The sequence below is a fragment of the Rhipicephalus microplus genome, chromosome 7 (genome assembly GCF_043290135.1).
Source record: "Rhipicephalus microplus isolate Deutch F79 chromosome 7, USDA_Rmic, whole genome shotgun sequence".
Lineage (NCBI taxonomy): Eukaryota > Metazoa > Arthropoda > Arachnida > Ixodida > Ixodidae > Rhipicephalus > Rhipicephalus microplus.
In genome coordinates, this window is record NC_134706.1 from 1,670,159 (window position 1) to 1,689,045 (window position 18,887).

The window sequence follows — 18,887 nt, forward strand, 5'->3', positions numbered from 1 at the left end:
CTCCGAAGCCTCTTTGCAACGTTCGGCATTCCCCGAAAGGTCATCTCCGACAACGGAAAAGCATTCATCTCCAACGAGATCAAGCAGTTCTATGCGTCGAACGGCATACAGGCTGCAACCTCACCAGCATATCATCCGGCAACAAACGGCCAGGCAGAACGCTATGTGGCGGAGCTGAAAAGAGCGCTGTTGAAAGATGCAGACAAGTCCATACAGTGCCGACTTGCAAGATTTCTGTATCGGCAGCACACGACAATACACACTACCACAGGTATGACACCGGCGAGAGCGATGTTCGGACGAGAATTGCTCTGCCCTCTCGATCTTCTTAAGCGGGAGACGAATAAGCGAAGTCCTGAGAGCCAGGAGGCATTGCAAAAATCACGCCGCTTCGCTATAGGGGATAGAGTGCTTATCCGGCAGTTTTTGAAAAAGCCAGATTGGATTGAAGGCGAAATACTGCGCCGCGTCGGACCACGATCCTGGCTTGTAAAAAGCGACCAAGGAAAGGTTCGGCGTCACCTAAATCACATGAGGAAAACGAGTCAGACCAGACAAACAACCCAATCGCGGACAGATTGGAGCGCAGCTGACGATCTCTTGGACGCAACGCCAGAAGAGACGCCATCGAGCTCAGCTGCTCAACCGCCTGACTCGCCCGAGATGCAAGATCACACTCCCTCGCAACCGTCGACGTCACAGGCAGTGGCCACTCGGCAACTGCGACCACCAGAGGTTAGGCGACCTCCAGACCGCTATGGAGACTTCGTCTAAGGGAGGAAGAGTGACATGTCGCCTTAGAAGACGACATTAACGAAGTGCGCGCGGCGGCACTGGCGCGGTGGCACGAGCGCGGGCCTGGCGTCGAACGCTGGCCAGGAGTGACTCCAACGCCTGGGCTACGCTTTTGAACTTGTTCACGTTTCCTGTCCTTTAATAAATCGTCTACAGTCACAAGCGGCTGTACAGACGTAACAATTAGAAATTAAGCAACGTGGAATAGGTAGGCTTGCTTTAGGAGCTCACGGGAATACACCAAATCAGGAAGTACAAGGTGATATGGGATGGACATCATTTGAGGGCAGGGAAGCTAGCAGCAAGATAGAATTTGAGAAGCGATTGAGAGAAATGGGGGAGGAGCGTTGGGCTAGGAAGGTTTTCAGCTACTTGTACATGAAGAATGTCGATACAAAATGGAGGAAGCGAGCCAGGAAATTGATTGGTAAATACTTAGAAGACAGCAGGTGGCCAAACCAAAGAGAACTATCGGTTAAGAAGAAAGTGAAGGAAACGGAGACTGACATGTGGAGAATGGGCATGATTAAGAAGTCCGCACTAGAGATGCATCGAACTTTTAAGCAGGAAATTGCCAAGGAAAGGATCTATGATAATACTCGGGGTAGTTTCCTCTTGTTTGAGGCCAGGACGGGAGTACTGCGAAGCAAGACATATCGGGCCAAATACGAAGGGGTAGACACAGTATGCAGTGCGTGTGGAGAGGAAGAAGAAACTGCCGAGCACTTGATTATGTTCTGTAAAGGGCTTCACTCTACAGTTCAGGATGATTGCGCAGAGTTTTTCAAAGCACTGGGGTTTAGGGACCGGGAGGGCAAAATAGACTTTAAGCGGGTAGACTTAACTAGAAGGAGGTTATCTGATTGGTGGCTAAAGTCAAGGCACGAGTAAAAATTAAACCCTTCACTGCAAAGTACGAATCCTCAACCTCACTATTTAAAGGAAAAAAAAGATAAATCTAATACTTAGTTCACAAAGTATTATGGCTAGGTAGCGTTAGCCGCCGCCCGATCTAAAGGGTACTGCCACATCCATCCATCCATTCATCATCACGGCGGCGGGCGGTACCAGCTCTCCATGGTACCAAACTACCAGCTAAGCGTTTTTGATCTGCGGCCCATAGGGGCGCGTCAGTCGAGGGTTGTTAAAGACATTAGGCTGATAAAGACATTAGGTCCGAAGTCTAAGCAGGCTTTGAGAGAGGCAGTGAGCACAATAATAATCGATGGTGAAGTTGCCGATGGATGGAAACTTAGCAGGATGAGCATGATCTATAAAGGAAAGGGGGACAAAGCTGACATAAACAACTACCGTCCTATAACAGTGACATCAGTGGTCTACAGGCTGGAGATGCAGATTATAAAGGAAAGACTGCAGGCGTGGATAGAGGATGAGGGGGTGCTGGGGGAACTGCAGAATGGGTTTCGGAAACACAGGAGGTTGGAAGACAATCTGTTCTCACTGACGCAGTGCAACGAAATAGTAGAAAAGGAACACAGGCGCCTGTGGCTAGCATTTTTGGATATCAAGGGAGCGTACGATAGCGTGGTTCAAGAGGAATTGTGGGGAATACTGGACACACTAGGCGTGGAACATGTAGTCACTAATCTTTTAAAGAATATGGAATGGAATGAAAAAACTTTATTTCAGTCCTGCAGGACGCGCTTAGCGCGTAGCGGGCGTCTCCCACGTAGGGACCGACAGGGAGTACCTGGCGGCCGCTTCGTGGGCCTGCTGGACGGCCCATTGCTGGTCGGCGAGAAGTGAGCTCCTGAGGGACCTCTCCCACTTGCTTGAAGTAGAGTCGGGAGGAGTTGTTCCACACTCCCAGAGCATGTGTGCGAGTGTCGCTGTGTGTCCACATGATGGGCATGTGTCGCTGGGGTATGCATCGGGATAATAAACCTGAAGCGTGGCAAGGTTTGGGTACGTGTGTGTCTGTAATAGGCGTAGGGTTAATGCCTGCGGTCGGTTAAGTTTCGGATGTGGGGGTGGAAAAATGCGGCGTTCCAAGTAAAAGTGCTTTGTGATTTCATTGTACGTAATTGGTGCATCCCGATCGGTATCTAACCCAGCAAGATGAGGTTGCCCTGTGGCAGTGCGGTCAGTAAGTGCGCGCGCTGCATCATGGGCGATCTCGTTGAGGTTGGATAGGGCACCCGGCACCTGGCCGAGATGGGCGGGGAACCAGATGACAGTGTGGTGCTTCAGGGCACTCGGGTCCGCATTGCGCAGGATACGTAACGCCTGGTCGGAGATGACTCCACGTTCGAAGGCTTTGATGGCTGGCCTGGAGTCGCTGTAGACGAATTCCCGTTTGCTGTCGAGCATAGCTATAGCTATAGCTACTTGCTCCGCTACTTCGGGTTTTCGGGTGAGGATTGTGGCTGAGTTAAGAGTCTTTTAAAGGGTATCTATAAAGGTAACAAGGTAGTTATAAAGCGGAAAAAACAGGTATCCAAGACTGCAGAGGTAAAACGGGGACTTAGGCAGGGATGCCCCCTGTCACCCTTATTATTCATGATGTACCTACAAGTATTAGAGGCAAAATTAGAGAGAAGTGGACTGGGCTTCAACCTCTTTTTAGTCAAACAAGGAAAACTTATTGATCAGGCACTACCAGCATTAATGTACGCAGATGATATAGTGCTAATGGCCAACAACAAGGAAGATTTGCAGAGATTGATGGACATCTGCGGCAATGAGGGAGATAGGTTAGATTTTAGATTCAGTAAAAAAATCAGCAGTCATGATTTTTAATGATAACGAAGGTAGTGAGCTTAGAATACAGGAGGTCACGCTAGAGATAACAAATAAATACAAATATCTGGGCGTATAGATAAGCAATGGGACCGAGTATCTGAGGGAACACGAAATATACGTGACGACTAAAGGCAATAGGAATGCAGCAGTCATGAAAAATAGGGCACTGTGGAATTACAATAGGTATGATGTTGTCAGAGGAATATGGAAAGGGGTCATGGTTCCTGGGCTGACGTTCGGCAATGTGGTTGTAGGCTTATGCCACAGGAGCGAAAGAAAGACATGCCTGAACGATAACCGATGCCAGCCAGGAACCTGAGCCGTGGCTTCACGTGCCACGGCCTAGCGCCTTCTTTATTTTCTTCTGTCGCCATCGCGCGCTCTCCGTTTTGCGCGCCGCCCGAACGAGGGCGCTACAGGGCCCCCCGTGTAGACTGGAAGTCGGAATGTGACATGCCGTTTGTGGTATTCCAACGGAAGATCAGTCGTAGATGAGAGGCTTTTTAGGGCGGTTTCCAGGTACGCCGGCTTGAGTCGGTCCAAGCTGACTGTCTCTTCACGGCCATTCTGAAGTAGAGTGGCAGTTTTGGGGGTGCGGTGAAGGACGCGGAATGGTTCGTCGTAGGCTGGTGTCAAAGGTGGTCTGACCGCGTCGTGGCGCACGAGAACATGTGTTGTAGTGGCCAGATCAGGGTGGACGAATATGGTCTTGTGTTCGGAAGGTCTGGGTGGAGTGGGCCGGAGGTCTTGAACGCAGTCGAGGAGGCGTTGTAGGAATTGCTGTGGCTGGTCTGGTAGCTTCGTTGACGTGAAGAAGTCTCCCGGAAGCCGTAGAGAAGTTCCATACACCAGCTCTGCTGTAGAGCACTGCAGGTCTGCCCGGATGACAGCTCGTAAACCTAAGAGCACCAGTGGCAAGGCATCAACCCAGGTGGCTCTATTGAGGCGGGTAGTCAAGGCGGTCTTCAGTTGTCGGTGAAGGCGTTCCACCATGCCGTTGGCGCAGGGATGATAAGCCGTGGTACGGCAATGTCTGGCTCCGAGGATGCGATTAAGGCAAGTAAACAGCGAGGACTCAAACTGACGTCCACGGTCTGTTGTCATGGTGCCAGGACAGCCAAAACGGGATACCCACGTAGAAATGAAAACGCGGGCAACTTTCTCGGCTGTGTTATCTTGAATTGGAACAGCCTCTGGCCAGCGTGTGAAGCGATCGACCATGGTCAATATATAACGGTACCCCTGAGACACCGGTAGAGGGCCCACAATGTCTAGATGAACATGGTCGAAACGACGGCCGGATGGAAGGAAAGGTTGGGTCGGCGTCTTAGTATGACGGGAGACCTTTGTCATCTGGCAGGGCAGGCACATGCGCGTCCAAGCGCGCACATCACAGTTGATTCCGGGCCAGACATAGCGCTGGGTGAGAAGACGCTGAGTAGCCCGAATGCCAGGGTGACAGATGTCGTGTAAGGAGTGGAAAACGGTGCGTCGTAATGAAGCGGGAACGAAAGGGCGGGGAAGGTCAGCTGAGACATCGCACCACAAGCGCTCAGATGATAATGTATGAGGCACCAGGCGTAGTCGGAGAGAACGGGGGTTCTCCCGAAAAGCGGCAAGCTCTCTATCATCCTGCTGTGCCGAGGAGAATGAGGCCCAGTCGATGGTTGGCGGTGGATAGTCAACCGCGGCTATACGAGAAAGGGCATCTGCGGCGGTGTTGTCAGCTCTTTTCACGTGGTGGATGTCAGTCGTGAACTCCGATATATAAGCCAGATGGCGGAGTTCACGGCGCACGTACTTGGATGAGTTAGTGCGGAAAACATACGCCAGTGGCTTATGGTCAGTCAGCACGTAAAACGAGCATCCTTCCAGGAAATGCCGAAAGTGCTGTATTGCAGCGTAGATGGCTAGTAATTTCCGGCCAAAGACGCTGTAGCGGGTCTCAGCAGGAAGTAGCTTCCGAGAGTAAAACGACAAGGGTCTCCACTCGGAGTTAATGCACTGCTGTAAGACGGCTCCGACGGCCACGCTGGATGCGTCCACCATTAACCGAGTAGGGGCGTTGCTGCGTGGATGAATGAGAAGCACGGCGTTAGCGACCGCTTGCTTAGCAGCAGCAAAGGCGGCCTGGGCCTCTGACGACCAAGGAATGGCGGAGGACGGGCCGGCGGTCGACCAAAGGAGGTCGGTGAGCGGTCGTAGCAGTTCGGCACAGTGTGGTATGAAGCGCCTGGAAAAATTCACAAGCCCCAGGAATTGGCGTAATTGGCGCAGTGTTGTAGGCTGAGGATAATCCTGAATTGCTTTAACGTGGGACCGGAGAGGGCGTATTCCTTTGGATGATATGTGATGGCCCAAGAACTCGAGCTCAGATGCGCCGAAAGTACACTTAGAGGCGTTCACAACGAGGCCGTACTGCTGAAGACGTTGGAACAGAGCGCGTAGATGGTGCTCATGATCTTCAGGTGTGCGGCTGGCGATGAGGACATCGTCAAGGTACGCAAACACAGTAGGAAGACCCCGTGTGACCTACCTCAGAAATGAACCGCTGGAAAGTTTGAGCCGAATTGCGGAGTCCAAAAGGCATCCGCACGTATTCAAACAACCCAAAGGGCGTCGTGATGGCGGTCCTAGGTATGTCGGCGGGCTCGACAGGAATCTGGTGGTACGCCTTAACAAGGTCCACTTTGCTGAAAATTGTGCAGCCGTCGAGGTGCGATGTAAAATCCTGGATGTGAGGTAGAGCATAGCTGTCGTGGACAGTCTTGGCGTTTAACGCTCGATAGTCCCCACAAGGACGCCAGTCACCAGGATCACGCTTTGGCAGCAAATGCAGCGGGGAAGCCCAAGCGCTTGACGACGGGCGGATAATGCCGAGCTGCAACATGTGGTCAAACTCCCGTTTAGCAATAGTTAGGCGGTCTCCTAACAGGCGGCGTGGTCGAGCGGCTGCCGGAGGAACCCGGGTGACGATGTGGTGTGTCACCGTATGTTTAGGCGGCTGAGTGAGGTTGCACGGTTTAGTTAATTTCGGGAAACTCGCCAAGATTTTTTCGAATAGTGAGGAAGGTATCAGCATGCGGATGGCCATTGGAGCGATGTCGGACAGGACTCCCGAGATGGAGAGACGAGTCTTACCATCTATGAGGCGGCGCCGCCGCACGCTGACGTTCAAATCAAAGTATGAGAGGAAGTCCGAGCCGATGATCGGTTGAACCACGTCTGCGATGACGAAAACCCACCGGAAAATGCAGCGAAGGCCGAAGTCGAGGGTGAGAGATCGGAGCCCATACGTTGCTATAGACGAGGCGTTGGCAGCACGAAGCACTTGCCCCTGTGACTTTGAACGATCAGCCTTAGTCGGGGGCACAACGCTAATTTCCGCGCCCGTATCTATAAGGAACCTGGCGCCCGATAGCTGGTCCGTGACCATGAAAAGGCGGCTGGGACGAGAAGGGAGATCACACGCCGCCGTCAGTGATCCCGGCAGGCGTTTCCCTGCCACGAACATGGGGGGGTACACTTCGTGGCTCGGTGTCGGAAACGCCGGTGGTACCAGCAGAGGGGTGGAGGGCTGGGACGCCGAGCATCTCGTGTGCGTGGAAGAGCTCGACGACCGGAACGAGGCGAACGAGTCTCCTGCAGGGGGCTCCGGAGTGCGGCAATGGAGGCGGCGAGTTCGTCGATGTGGGCCTCAAGGCGCGAAATCGCTGTGTCTGCTGGTGGTAAGACAGCGTTGACAGATGGGGAGGTCGCTTCATGAACCTGATCGGCGAGCTCCGCCAGGCGGTCGAGATTGACGTCGCCGGCCGCCGCGAGGACGAGGCGGATTGACTGAGAAAGGCGTTGGAGGAAGAGCTCGCGAAGCAACGCTGAGTGGGCAGAGACGTCGTGTTTCCCAAGAAGCTGTCGCATTCGGCGCAGTAGTTGGGAGGGGCGCCTGTCGCCAAGGTCCCCCTCTGCAAGGAGCTGCTGTAGGCGGACGCGTTCCGAAGGCATGAATCGTTCCAGCACCTTGGTTTTAAGGTGCTGATATGGCGTAGTGTCCGAGGGGTTGGGGAGGACGTCGGAGAGCTCGCTGGCAACGTCAGGAGGAAGGACGGAGGCTACGTGGTAGTAGCGTGTCGTTTCCGAGGCGATGCGGTACAGGGAGAATTGCGCCTCGACCTGATGAAACCAAACTTGCGGGTCCTGTGGCCAGAAAGATGGGAGACGCAGTTGCACGGCCGAGACGTCCTGCGGACGTGAGGCTTGTTCGGTTGAGGGTGCATTCGAGTCAGTCATTGTCTTCGTCCGAGGTCATCACTTGTAGGCTTATGCCACAGGAGCGAAAGAAAGACACGCCTGAACGATAACCGATGCCAGCCAGGAAGGAACCTGAGCCGTGGCTTCACGTGCCACGGCCTAGCGCCTTCTTTATTTTCTTCTGTCGCCATCGCGCGCTCTTTGGTTTGCGCGCCGCCCGAACGAGGGCGCTACATGGTCTTGTGCATGAGATCAGAAGTTCAAGCAAGATTAGAAATTAAGCAACGTGGAATAGGTAGGCTTGCTTTAGGAGCTCACGGGAATACACCAAATCAGAGAGTACAAGGTGATATGGGATGGACATCATTTGAGGGCAGGGAAGCTAGCAGCAAGATAAAATTTGAGAAGCAATTGAGAGAAATTGGGGAGGAGCATTGGGCTAGGAAGGTTTTCAGCTACTTGTACATGAAGAATGTCGATACAAAATGGAGGAAGCGAGCCAGGAAATTGATTGGTAAATACTTAGAAGACAGCAGGTGGCCAAACCAAAGAGAACTATCGGTTAAGAAGAAAGTGAAGGAAACGGAGATTGACATGTGGAGAATGGGCATAATTAAGAAGTCCGCACTAGAGATGTATCGAACTTTTAAGCAGGAAATTGCCAAGGAAAGGATCTATGATAATACTCGGGGTAGTTTTCTCTTGTTTGAGGCCAGGACGGGAGTACTGCGAACCAAGACATATCGGGCCAAATACGAAGGGGTAGACACAGTATGCAGTGCGTGTGGAGAGGAAGAAGAAACTGCCGAACACTTGATAATGTTTTGTAAAGGGCTTCACCCTATAGTTCAGGATGATGGCGCAGAGTTTTTCAAAGCACTGGGGTTTAGGGACCGGGAGGGCAAAATAAACTTTAAGCGGGTAGACTTAACTAGAAGGAGGTTAACTGATTGGTGGCTAAAGCCAAGGCACGAGTGAAAATTAAACTCTTCACTGCAAAGTACGAATCCTCAAACTCACTTTTTAAGGAAAAAAAATATAGTTTTTGGTTCATTAGGTATTACGGCTTGGTGGTGCTAGCCATCACCCAATCTAAAGGGTACAGCCATATCCATTCATCCATCCATCCATCCATCGTTTGAGATTACCTTCCTTCGTGTTTGAGACCTACAAATGTGCATCACTATTTCGGAGGCTATGCAAAATGTTGCGTTGTTGCACCGTTCGCCACAGGTGACGCTAGCGACCGAAAACATTTTAAAATGACGACGAAAAAAAGGTGTGGCAGCTGTTTTTTTTTTCATGCGGCAGACATCTTTCTAGAAGAGGCGTTGGTTTGACAGAGCAACGAAAATAAGGCAAGGGGTGGCGTTGTGAGCTAACTTATCTGACCTAGAGACGGCGCTGGTTGGCCTATCAGTATTGCGCTAAAGCAAAATGGCGGTTTTTTGGTAGCGGGTTTGGGGGGTCGCGGTACGCGCCCGCAGGTTTATGGGCGTTTATTCGCTGATATGGCGGGGTGTTATTCGCGCACACGGCACCCTAAAGTTACTATAAATATTTCCGCTATGTCTCCAGGTGCCCGAGAGGCTTCAACTGGCAAAAAACACGCCAAGCAAGTAAGCTTACATTCATGACTTCTTTGCGCAAACACGTACACGGACACAAGGAAAAGAGGCAAACAACACGGGCGCAAACTCGCAACTGGTTTATTTTGAACAACAAACTGTACTTATATCTTCACGTAGCCCACACGCCCCCCCCCCATCGGTGGATCCAGGAACAAACGAGATAACCTAAAGAAAGCTTATTCAGCGCTACGTCATGATAAGAACCACAAAACAACAAAAATTGAAGAGTTCACGCATCTGCAGACGGATTGTTGCACGTGCCTTTCAAAAAGTCAAATTCTTTATCGAATATGGTGACGGAAGCTTGGTTAACACATTTTTCTCCCATGTTTCTAATATGGAATGCTTCAATCAACTCCCTGTTAATTTTTCTCTTGTGAGTTGACAGAATCTTTTTGTCTGTAAAAATTGGTACGCACCCACAAGACTTGCAGTGATTCACCAGAAGTGTTCGTCCTGAACTACGTAATGCCAAGTCATGCTCCCTCAACCGTGTGTTTACACACCTTCCAGATTGCCCGACATAAGATCTGCCACAGCTGAACGGAACCTGGTATACCACTGCTGTTCTGCAAGACCGGTATTGTTGGCTGTGTTTCACCTGGCAGCTGTTCTTACTCTGCGTAGTGCCGGACTCCACCATGTTCCGAAGTCGTGGACACAACTTTGACAGCTTGTTGGGTGCTGTAAAAACCGAGGTTACTCCGTATCTCGCTGCTACATTCTTCAAGCCATGGGACAACCTATGAACATATGGGAGAACTGCAAGCTTTCTTTTTTCACTTTGTACTCTTCTGGGACTTCTTTCCGTACCTTTTATCACTGGGATGAGTTTTTTGCAAATAGCTTACATTGTTTATCGACAATCGTGAATGCAGCAGTATACATGTAAACAAGAAACACTGTCTCTCACAGAATTGAACAATACATGAAAAAAAAGTGATAGCCATCTGTGCGATAAAATTACCCGCTGAAATTGTGCAACCTTGTCTTTTGGCTCGTTCAGTCAGACAACGATATTTACACTGGACACCCCTTACACAGAATTTAGTACTGTGCTGCCCATTGGTTTTCTCACCACAGATGCTCTAAAAAATGCAGTGTCAGTATGATTAGCCTAAGCCGCAATATGACTTTGTAGAAAAGTGAAGTAGGTTTTTGCTAAACTAAGCTCACCAATAAAAACTTTTGCTAATGAATATTTACTTGCTTGGAACCAAATGGGCCTTTTTTTAATAACCCTCATAAAATTGTCATGCTTTGGATCGACAGGTGAATACATGAGTTTTTTTTTTTGATTGTGCCAATGGTGCATAGTCATCAAGGACACTGCTCAAACGATGAACAATGACAGAAACTGAATTCACATTTTTATTATTCACCACTTCCTAGCCGTCTGCCTCACTCTTCACACGGGTATCATACAAAATTAGTCCTTTTGGCTACATATGTCACAGCAATTTCAAGGAAATAGCTGTTAGTAGACATTCGAAGTATCAACATGTTTAAACACTAGCCAACTTTATTTATAACTACTGAGTACACTCAGTCATTGTTCTGTTAAAAATTAACACACCTTTAAAAATGTCCTGTCATGCATGAGGTATTTTATATAGAACAATTCATATTACAGTAAAAGGTCATTATTTGAGCTTAGTTAAGTAAAAGCGCGAGGCCCTGTTTATTTCTATTGGAGGAAATCTCTCGGCAATTTTAACACATTGGCATCCACAACAGTTATTTCGAAATGGGAGCCCCTTGTTTTCGTTGCTGCTTGCGCAAGTCTGTCCAGAGTGATCACAACATTTTACAAAAACAAACCAAACAACTAGAGGAGGAAAACGACTGAACACCAGCATTACTCAGCAGATGAGATTTCGGATGCTGGACTGGAGCCCTTGGGCAAGCTAGGAATGATGGTCATGTAGTCACAGTAGAATAAATGAAGGCGAATGCAAATTACTGATGACTTCTCATTTTGATTGTGTTAACTCTGTCACATTGTTACCAATATAAACAAATATAAATGTTACCAATATAAAATATTGTCAACAATATAAACAAACATGTTTTTAAAGCATGTATTGAGAGTATTGGCACACGTTCCATCATTAGGGCTCACTGCTTGCGTGCATGTCGGTGCTTGTTTTCGGGGTATCATCAGCCTGATTACGCCCCCTGCAGGACAAAGGGCTCTCCCATAAACGGTCAATCAACTAGGTCTTGTGCTTTCTGCTGCCACGTTATACATACACACTTTTCATTATCATTGGCCCGCCTAATTTGTGTCTTCACTTCATGCGTTGTCATTCTCTGTGAATCCAGTCAGTTACCATTAATGACCAGAAGTTATTCTGCCTGCGTAATATGTGCTCAGCCCATGTCCATTCCTTCTTCTTGATTTAAACTACGATATCCTTAACACCGATTTGTTCCCTGACCCACTCTGCTCTCTTCTTGTGTCTTAAGGTTACACCTATCATTTTTCTTTCTATCGCTCGCTGCATTGTCCTCAATTTAAGCTGAACCCTCTTTGTAAGCCTTCAGGTTTCTGCTCTGTAGGTAAGTACGGGCAAGACACAGCTGTTATATACCTTCCTCTTGAGGATTAGTGACAGATTATCATTCATGATTTGAGAATACTTGCCGAATGTGATCCACCCATTCTTATTCATCCTTATTCTTTTAGGTATTTTACTCTCATGGTTCCGTTCTGCGATTGCTACCTCTTCAGGACATGTCTTGCTTAATGAAAACACGAGTTTTTGTACAGTTTTTTTTCCTAGAACTTTGATAGTGTCACTCCCGACATACACGCGGTGTCAGTAACTGTTTCAACACTACTATAGCTGTACCTACCACTGCCTTGCAACAGTCTTTACATTCACAGTAACCTATACACAATGTGAAGAAGTGCTGCTAAATATGCACTACTACAAGCCTATTTGTTACCTAGCTATATGTGATACTCTATGCAAAGTTTGACACGTAGAGTGAAGTACAGTATGTGAACCCCATGGCATGCACTGTACAAGAATTTTGAAGCCTGCACATTTCCTGTAAACTGAGTAATTCATAAATAAGAGACAACAATCTGTGCACCCAATTTCATACAGCTTGAGCATACCGTACGCTATCACTGCTTTTCAGTACAAGGCTTCCATTTGTCCGCCTGGCATATTGGAGGCGCGTGGGGTGGTCAATGTGGCAACTGTAGAGCTCCTTACGACTGGATTTGGGTAGCTTGGAAATCGATGGTCTCTCTTTAGTCTAGTTTTCTGAGAAGGAAAAAAAAACAGACTCATGAGCAGGGTAAGACATAAATGATTGAACAAATTATGTTCAATAAATAAAGTGTGTTCCACAATACCTTGCGAGGATTTTGGCCCATGAGCTTGCTTTCAGTGATGATACATTCTCCGCTGACTTGACGTAGGTTCAGAGTGATGAGGCATCCAAGCGTAAACTGATATGAGCAGTTCCTTGGAGGCTGCGGTTGGGTTGTAAGAAAAAAAAAACAGTCCTGGTTAGTCTGGAAGAAGTGTGAACGGATATGTAATGCATGACTTAGAAGAATGCATATGGGAACACTGCATATAAGAAAGGTTGTGTGGACTTAACATTGCTGTTTTTGTGAATTTCTCTTGTGGATGGCATTATAATGAATTCGTTTTAGTGACGATGTTTAGAGGACAAAGCTAGGTAATTTCCCAACTGGATGGACTATATGGTTCATGCATATCTAATATGCTTCATTGCAAACTTACGAAAAATGTACAAATGCGTATATGTACTAAAGGTTCACTTGGCTCTACTATGCATTGAATTTGTGAGCATATATTGGAGCAGACTCATTTTGAGCAGAAACAGGTAGAACTTACGCTGTGATATGTGCTACAAATTTTAACAGTAAAGATATTTTCAGCGAATGTGACAACGAAGTAAACAATCTCAAACATTCACAAGGTGTGCATCTCATTAGCTGTACAAGTCGAAAAACCTTATGAAAGCACAAAAACTGTAGCGCATGCAAAATAAAAGGGCCAGGTTCAGATGCAAAGCAGTGCGTTTTCACTCACCGGCGAACACGGCCACACTGTGCAAGATTATTCCGTCTTCATAGGCAGTCTCCGAGTGATTTGCCGGCGTCGAATTTTCACGCTGGAGGCTGCGCAGCCGGACGTCGGTGAAGCCCAGCAGCTGAAATGGTTCACAGCCTCTAGACACGTTCGCTTCATCGTAGCGGCCCGTAAAGTCTGACACACAAGCTCGCATTGATATATCAAAGCTGAATTAAAACGGAGCTTCGCAATGCCGATCGACAAAAAGTACCGCGGCTAACCATGGACAATTTGAACAAATTAACCGGCAGAAACGCAATCGATGCCAATGGGCTGCTGCTTTTCGAGCGTCAGGATAATCTCAACACTTGAACTAAAGCAATCGCCGCTCTTGTAACGCAGAAAATTATATAGTAACACAGAAATATTATATTCAATTTTTATAAAAAACGACGTATTAACTACTCTTTTAATGGTGTTTTGATACATCCTAAAATAGAAATGAATGAATGTGGCTGTACCCTTCAGATCGGGCGGCGGCTAACGCCACCTAGCCGTTTTCCTTAGTGAACTAACCAAATGATGATGATGATGATGATCTCTGTGGTCTTCCCCTTTATACCAGGGGGGGGGGGCACCTTTTAGTGTCCTGACCGGAACGAGAAACAAATAAAAAAAGGAAAGAGAAATCACACCAGGTCCATGAACATCACAATTGTTCACTGTCTCCTTGTCCTTGACCACCACTGTAGAAGCCTTGCTTTGGTTATTGCTGTCGCTGCCAGGGGGTGCATGTTGGTATCGCGGCTATCGCCTCCCGGTGCGCCGCAGTCTTTCGCAAAGCCGAGGGCCTCCGGTAGTGTAGCGCCATCTGTCCGACGGGGACACAGGCGTTCGCAGTGAAGCACCAGGTGTTCAATGTTCTCCTCGTCTTTCCCGCATGTCCTGCACTGCACAGTGCCGTCAGCCAACGACCGGTCGAAGTGACGGCGGTACACCTGAGTACGGAGTGCTCCAGCACGGGCCTCAAACAGAAGCGCACTGCCGACATTATTGTCGTACAATCGTTCGGCGGAGAAGGTGGTCTTGTGCGCTGTGTATAGGGCCAGGCCGGGTTTCTTCTCCATAGCCGCCTGCCACATCGACGTCTCAGCTTCCTGCACTCTATTCCGTACTCCTACTGCCCATTTCCTTTCACTGTCCTCCTGGACAGGGTCAGTAAAAAGGGAGTACTTGCAGCACAGATTGTGGAGACGCCTGCGCCATGGTGTGTTCATGCCCTTGATAGCTGTGTATCTAAATACACGACGGGCCCACCGCTGGTAGTTCATGAGGCGAAGACGTCCTTTGTAGGCCGCCTTGCTTCTTGCCTCACGTGCCTCGTAACTTGACCATCCGAGGTCGCCTTGTGCAGCTTCGACAGCTAGACGTTGTTATGACCGGCCCTAGGGAACCAAGCAAGAAGAGTTTGGGGGAGAACCGGTTCTTGACCGACGGTGTCGTCCACCCCCACCTCCCCATTCAGGTTCCTCCTCCCGCCGGGAGAACTCCGGAATCTGCGGTGCGTTCGTGACCATGTTTGGCAACATTTTAGGGCGCCGTGACCATATATGGACATCGTGTTAGGTCGTGCCACTCCATGTGTTGTGAGAGGTGTTTCCCCCTCCCTCGTGGCCGAGGTGCCGGGGACACCTTATTGGCTGACGATGCGGACAAGGCGCCCAGTGTCAACAACGTGGCGCTATAAAATGCCGAAGACGTTTTGTATCACTCTCACTCTTCTCTCTTTGGATCAGTTGATCACTTCTCCACATGTAAATAAACCTCTGTTGTTCGTTCGGGCGCCTCTTCTCGCTGAATTGTTGGACGATGGATCCTGCGACGGGGCCAGCTACCGAAAACGAGACCGGCAGGACCCGGAGTCCCAACAACTGGATGGCAGCGGCGGGATGCTGATAACCCCGAAAGCGACCACAGGACGGAGTGAGCCCGAAGTCCAACAACGGGACGACAGGAGAAGGATGACACGAGCTCATCGACTTCCAGAGGGAATCGAACGGCACTTCTGAGAGGCACGACGCCGGATACATGACTGCGAACTGGGTGAGTGCCGGCTTTCTCTGTTAAATTTTACCAGGCATTTACTCTATGTGTTAAGTAAAAGCTGGTAGAGAGGGGCTGTCTTGGTCATTGGGTTAACAGGTAACTTGCGTCAGGCAGAAATTGTGTGATAGCTCGGTTAAGCTCTTTCTGTCAGTGGCGTCAATGTTAACAGTGGCAGGGCAGGATTCCGTATAAGAGCTTTTTGCTTTATTTTTAGACTAAGTTAACGGAAAACTTGAGGCAAGGCAGGAACCTAGAGCTGTCGTTGCCGTCAAGGTTAATTAGTTGCAGGACAGGAATCTTTGTGGAACAGAGACAGCGGTACTGGAGGCAGCCATGAATCTGAAATCCCTGCGAAAGTCCATGTTGTTGCTACTTGCAAGGGAGTTGAATCTGGAGGTGTCGGACTCTCAAAGAAAGCCAGAGCTGATAGAGGCGATTCTCGCATTGGGGGCGGAGGATGACGAGCTGTCAGAATGTGTCAAGGAGATTCAGGAGAGGCAAGCGGCAGAGGCCGAAAGAAAGGCGGCCGCGGCCGAGGCCGCAGAAGCCGAGGCAGATAAGATGCGAAAGCACGAGCTTGAAATGAAGCGCCTCGAGCTAGAGATTAGCCATAATAGTAGAGCAAGAGGCAGCGAGGCATCCGGTACAGCAGAGCGGGTCAGGTTCAAAATGACGGATCTAATGAGATCGTACAAGCTAGGGGAGGACATTGGGCTGTTCCTCGTCAACTTTGAGAGAACTTGTGAAAGGCAAGGTTTCAGCCAGGATACATGGTCTCAATGCTTGTTGTCCCTACTTCCGGGGGAGGCCTCAGAAGTAATCGCGCGCCTCACGAAAGAGGAGGCTGACGAGTACAGTGAGGTAAAGTCGAGCCTTCTCAAGAAATACAGGTTGTCAGCGGAAGGTTTCAGACAAAAATTTCGCAACGCCGTAAAAGAGAACAATGATTCATACCCGGAGTTTGCTTACAAGTTAATGGCCAACATGGGGGAGTGGCTCAAAGAGGCAAAGGCGTATGGGAATCATGAGAAGGTGCTCGAGTGTATCGGTCTGGAACAATTCTATCAAAGGTTACCAGAAAAGGTGAGGTTCTGGGTGCAGGATAGACCAGACGTGAACACCGTAACGAAAGCCGCAGAGCTCGCTGAAGAATTCGTTACGCGCCGCGCCCTCGGGGCAAACAGCGAGCCTAAAAGGGAAAAATTCCTACTACCGAATAAGGCGCCGTTTAGAAAACAACCGACAAGTCTCGCACAAAAGGGTGAGGAAAACAAGGCATCTAACCATGGGGCGTCGGCAGAGGAAAGCAAAAAAAAATTTGAGGCGAAAAAACCGGCGACTTGTTTCAATTGCCACGAAACAGGGCACTTCGCGAAACATTGCCCGAAAGAAAAGGTGGCCTTTTTATCTATAAATGAAGCCGACGAGAACATGAAGTTGTTAGAGCCCTATATGTACGACCTTACCATGAACGGCAAGCAGTGTCGGATTCTTAGAGACTCCGCAGCCACTATGGACGTAGTTCATCCGTCCTTTGTTCAGTCCGGACAGTACTCAGGAGACAGTGCCTGGATTAGACAAGCCGTAGAAGCAAACAGTCAGTGCCTCCCCGTAGCTAAAGTTGTCCTTAAAGGCGCATTTGGTACGTTGGAAACGGAAGCCGCGGTATCGCCATATCTACCCCCTCAGTATCCTTACTTATTTTCAAATAAGTCAGATCAAATGCTGAAGGAGAAAGGTCTAACGTTGGGAGAAGGCATAGTGCAGGCACTGACTAGATCGAAGGCACGTGCGCTGGCTGCGAGAGCAACATTCACTGAGGCAAACAAGCCTCAAATCCACAACGGGCCTGGTTGCGAGTTGGACACCACGGTAACAAATCGACTTGTGCGAGAACAGGCTGCAGAAGCCGTAGTCGCGGAGGCAACCATTCCTAAAGGCGACGTTGAACCTCCTCCCGAATTGGAAGGGGTCAATTACGCCTCGTTGACCGAGCAAATAGAAAATGCCATTGCTCCCAAGCCGATTCCTGGTAGTACAGAGGATAGCACAGAGGGTGACACATTCCAGGTACTAGGAACTACAAAAGAGTTGTGTGTCATGCCAACTTCGGATAATTTCAGTCGGCTGCTGCAGGTGAGCCCCGCTTCATTAATAACCGAACAAAAGGGGGACCCGACGCTTAAGCGATTCCAGGACAGTTCGAAAGAGGGAATCGCCAAACGAAATGTGAGATTCCAAGAGAGGAGCGGCATACTCTATCGAAAATATCTAGATAGGCGAGGAGTAGAGTTTGACCAGGTAGTCGTACCTCAGGCGTATCGTCAGGATTTGCTTAGTTTGGTGCATGGAGAATCATGGTCAGGCCACTTAGGCGTAAAGAAGACGAAAAATCGTCTTTTACAGGAATACTACTGGCCTGGATGCTTTAAAGATGTAGAGAGGTTTGTAAAATCTTGTGATGTGTGTCAGCGAGTGGGTAAGCCGGGAGATAAGGCGAAATTTCCAATGAAGCTGGTACCCGTAATCACGGAGCCCTTTCGTCGGTTGGTAATTGACACAGTAGGTCCTTTGCCCAAGACAACTTCAGGCTACCGTCACATCCTGACCTTAATCTGCCCAGCTACTAAATTTCCAGAGGCGGTTCCGCTAAAAGAGCTAAGTTCCGTGGAAGTAGTGAACGCACTTCTGTCCGTGTTTGCCCGGGTAGGCTTTCCTGCCGAGATACAATCAGACCAGGGCACCATTTTCACGAGTGCCTTAACGACAACCTTTCTAGAGCGGTGTGGCGTGAAATTATTGCATAGTTCAGTCTACCATCCGCAGTCGAACTCGATAGAAAAGCTTCACTCCGTGATGAAGCGAGTGTTAGGAGCCTTATGTTTTGAACGAAAAACTGACTGGGAAATGGGCTTACCTGCAACGATGTTTGCACTAAGAACTGCACCACATGAGACAACAGGGTTTACGCCAGCGGAACTTGTTTACGGCCGCAGACTGCGGTCTCCTCTTTGTATGCTGAGAGAGTCGTGGGAAGGTCAGGGTGATGATCCTGTAGTAGTGGAATATGTCCTCACCTTATTGGATCGTCTAACAAAAGCCCAAGAACTGACCGAGAGTGCGATGACCAAAGCACAGCAGAAGGCTAAGCTTTACTACGATCGGACAGCTAAAGCACGACACTTTGCTGTAGGAGACAGGGTCATGTTGTTGAGGCCCTCCCAAAAGAATAAGCTTGAAGTGCAATGGGTCGGCCCGGCCGAAATTACTCGAAAATTGTCTG